The sequence below is a fragment of the Bacillus rossius genome, chromosome 3 (genome assembly GCF_032445375.1).
Source record: "Bacillus rossius redtenbacheri isolate Brsri chromosome 3, Brsri_v3, whole genome shotgun sequence".
NCBI classification, from domain to species: Eukaryota; Metazoa; Arthropoda; class Insecta; order Phasmatodea; family Bacillidae; genus Bacillus; species Bacillus rossius.
The window spans coordinates 27925507-27930231 of NC_086332.1; positions in this window are offsets into that span (position 1 = coordinate 27925507).

A 4725-nucleotide genomic window follows, 5' to 3' on the forward strand; every position below is an offset into this window, starting at 1 on the left:
ACGTAGGCAACGTCCTGTCACGGAATATTTTGTAGTGTTTATGTGCTTGTTGACAACAGCAATTTTTTGCTTAATTTTGTGTTTTTTTTGTCTTTTTTGGGTTTTATTTATTTATTTATTTTTTTTAGTTTTTCTTCAACAGAAAAAGTTCTTAGCAATGGCGTATTTCCAAAAAATTACATCAAGTTATAAAACGTTTGTTTTGTGTTGTGGAAGATTTAAAAAAGTATGTAGTCCGCCATGTTTATTTCTTATAGTGGTAGGCGGGAAATTTAAAATATATTGTCGGCTGCTATTCGGCCGCCATCAGTGTCTCCAGATTGGGTTTTTTTTTCCCCATATTGGGGAAAATTATTTTTTGGGGGGAAATTTTGGGGAAACTATATCCTTGGGAAAATTTTTGGGGAAAAATATTTTGGTAACGGGGAAAAATGGGGAAGTATTTAATCTGCCTGCCTAGTATTACTTCTAATGCATTTCTCTAATACTTTATTCAAAAAAATGTTTAGTTTTTTAAACACTCACTTTATTGAATGCATTTAAAAAGCAGCTAGCTACAGATGGCCTTGATTTGAATAAGTTGATAGGTATTGGTGTTCTCGAATGCTAGTGTGGAGAGAGCATTTTCCATAATGAATGTGGTGAAAAACAAATTGAGAAATAGAATGCATACAAGCACAGCTGATCACATAATTAGAGTGCGGTATAGTTAGAGAAACGAAGGCTGTAATAAATTTTAGCTAAGCACTAAAAGGCTTGCCAAGTTTAAGTCAGAGGATGTATATAATAATCATAACGATGTCGGTGTCATGTTGCTTTTGGCATAAGTATGGTTGTACTGACATTATTGTTGTTTTATTCCAGTATAAATGATATATAGTGTTTACATTAGTAAAATAGTTATGTATAGTTGATTTCACTTGATTTCATTCGTTAATTGTACTATGTAACACAATCTTTTTAATATAATAGGTCAATCTACTGTAATATTTATGACAGAGAAAATGTATATTTTGTGTTGGTATATAGGTACTCAATATTATCAAAAATTAATAAATAAAATTATGCTGCTGTAATTTTACTTTAGTCAGTCATTAAACCACAAATTAGCTCTCTTGTATACAATAAAAAAAACATCGTGATCGGTAAATCAATAGAACGAAAAAAACAAAATCATAAATAAATGAAAAGTGACGCCCGTGCAGCAGGTTTTATTATTTTTTTTATTTTTCTGGTTAGACGGATTTTTTTATTTATATATAAAAAAAAATTAATTTATATACTTTGATTCTTGATACGTACTATAGTTTTACAGCTCTGAACATATAATACCACACCTTTAAGCTGCCAACACTGATAATAAATAATATTTTTAAGGAATAGGTAGATAAGGTAGGTTAAAGATTTTTGGGGAAATCTGTATCATTTTGGGGAAATTTTGAAAACTCAATCTGGAGACCCTGGCCGCCATGTTTAAGAATGTTTTACCCTTTTTCGCAATTACACATTTAACGACGAAGTTTTTTCGTCGTGAAATTAAACGTAGAATTTAATAAAAATGCCCTTGCAGTTAATAAAAAAGTATAAGTAAGTTTAAGAAAGAATTTCTGTTTTAATCTCAACCCAGATGCTGTTACAGCATTGCTCATAAATCAAACCAAAGCAGATAGAAAGTTAATCACGCTAAATGCTACATAAACATTAATACACTGCTATAACGGCAGATCTTTTAGTTTCACAAGGACATGAGGAATGAACCGAAACAAGGTGTGATTCCGTCTGAATATAATTACTCCATATTTATTTAAGGAAACTTATAACAGATATTTAATGTGTTAAAATACAATTTCAATTACATAATTAAAGAGCTCTCGGATATGTTAAAAAAATATGGGCCGGCCCTAAATTAGATTGTTAAAGGTTTCATTAAACACAAATAAACAAATAAAAAAATACAAAAAGAGGCTCAAGCAATCCCACTGTAAATTCTTGAAGTCCAGAACAAAAGATTTATATAATTCATATTTCTTCGAACGTAGTAAATTAAAGGTATTTCCAAAAGGTTCAAAAATACTGTAGGACCGAACGTCAGTGGCTCGCTGCCCGGAGTTCAGCAGTCAACATGGTGCCAGGGTGCCTGTTTGTTGAAGAGGAAGAGTGTGAAAATGCTAAGTCCGCATCCGGCTCTTGGACCCTGTCTGTGAAGTCTGAATCAAACATGATCAGAACTGGTACACAGACAGCAAACTGGGCAGAAAATGCCCGCAAAAATATAAGGGGAGGTCGGGGAATAAAGCTGATAGTAACTCACTGGACAGGGAAGTTGGCTCCTAGGTTCTAAAGCGTAGCAAGTCCGGATCTGAAGATCGCAGGAGGCGCGGACGTTTCCATAATTTAAAAAAATAACTAATATGCTGAGTACTGTACAGTCGGACTAAACTACTTAAAGAATTTATAGGGATAGCATCCCTTGTCTAATTGACTACATCGTCGGTTACAGCCGGACAGAAGTCTTGATGTGCGTCTCGCCGATCCGCCGATAACTTAAAAACAGTCCGTCTGGAATCGCGACGCGAAGTGTCCCCGGAAGGCCAGTGTCTCTTAATTAAAAGGAAATGCTCAATCAAATGGTGGGGGGGGGGGGGGGGGGGGGGGGGGAAAGAGAGAGAGAGACTAGGGCATCTGGACCGAAAGGTTCCGAAGTTCTCCGAGTGGGAATCACAAAATACTTGACTTCGATATCTCGAAGTTGGTAGCACTGGCCGATTTTAGCGTTACCTGTTGAGGGGTGTCTGAAACAAAAAAGGGATCGACTTGCCCGAGACGTTTGTTACAGCCTGGGGCTAATGGCGCAGTCGGCGCTGCTCTCTGGCGGCCTACAGGGGAAAGAAAGAGGAAGGTTGGCAATGTCGCCACCAGATGTCGCGGGCGTTAGCTCCACCAGCTGGCGACAAGTGAAGAAGTTACTACTTATGCCGCTAGATGTCGTGAGTGGTCCATGTTTGCACATATTTTTTTCTGTGGCAAATCGTCCTTGAAGTAGGCAGGCCACTGCCTGGCGAGTTCACATCAGGGCAATGATCCTGGGCTTAATTCTGAGAACCAAAAGGGGGGGACTGGGAGGTGAGGGTGGACAAAAAACGCAACGAGGCTGGGAAAGAGCGTCCTAACGTGTCTTTCTATGAGTGACCCTAAGACGTATGCGTGACGGCAAGAGCTGTTGTAAGCTCGTCTCTGAGAAGTGGTAACAACTCGTCCAGAGCTGTTGTGTGCAAATTTAGTCATGCAGGGAAATAATGTTGCAGGACGGGAACGTGACTGCAAGCGGGAGAAATGTCATCCGGGCTGCTAACGTCTTCATTAGACTTGCAAAAGATCAGATTGGCTCCTGAGAAACGGTGCCTCTGGCTACTGCAGCAAAATTTAACTAAGTAGAGTACACCAGCCTAACAAAGTGTAAATCACCCTTTTGTAACCAATAAATTTGAAAAATGAAATTTCCAAAAATAATTAAAAATTATAATAACAATTTTAAAAAAAATGTGCCGAAATACCTCATTTCTGGCACATTGCTCGTGGTTTGTTGGGGCCGAGATTAAAATTTGTCAAGAATTTTTTACGTTTTTATGTCTTCCAGTGCTCAAAATGATATCCAATTGTGGCCCCGGGCACGAAATTTTATTTATAATGCATTAATAACGCCCCTCACGATAAACAAAGGAAAATATGTATCAACGAGTGCCTGGTTTCCGCGGAAGACAATGAGCGTAACAGGACACATCGTAGTGGGACAATGTGCATAACGGGACACTTTTTCGTGCGTGCAGTCGGCGTTCATTGATTTATTAGACGTTGTCACGTCAAGAAAGTACTTTTTGTGTGAGCTTCCATTTGAAATTTATTTGGCTATGTAAACATGTGTGTATAAACAGTATTTTTGTTGTGTTTTTGTCTCGTTTCAACTGTTGTGCTGAATTTTTTTTGGGGTTCAATTACCTAATCATTTGTGGGTTTTTTTTTTTTTCCGTTCTCTTTAGTCCATTTTTCTTTGTTTGTTGACCATATTCCTGTCATGAAATATTATGTGGTGTATATATCCTGTTGACAACAGCAATTTTTACTTAATTTGTGTTTTTTGTCTTTTGGTTTTTTGTAGTTTTCTTCTACAGACATACATGTGCTTAGCAATGGCGTATGTCCAAAAGCTTACATCAAGTCATGCATTCCCATTGCACAAATCTTTCAAAGTTAATACTAGTTTTAAGACAATAAAAAGGGGGGGGGGGGGGGGGGGGGGGAAACTAGTATAACAACTTTCTACTCCAGTTTCCTAAAGAACATTTTGTTGATTTCCCTGTGTTTTCCAGGTTTCAAAGACAATATTTTAAATCCCTGCAATCCACAGGGGGTTAAAATAAAGATTGCATCAACATTGGGGGTCTTTACTGATGGTGAGAGATAATGAGATGGGAATTGCACTTTGAGGAAATTAATGAGTAAGGGTAACAGGAGCAACCTGGGAGCTCACAGAAACATCTGCCACGTTTCCACTTGGGGGAAAATCCGGGTTGGTCCCCACCACAAATCCGAACAGGTTCATCTCAGATGGATGTGAGTGCTTTGACCGCTCGGACAGAGTGGGTCCCATTTACTGTTTTCATGAAACTGTTATATGGTAAGTCATAGCACAAGTTATCCAAATAAATTATCAAATATACACACAAA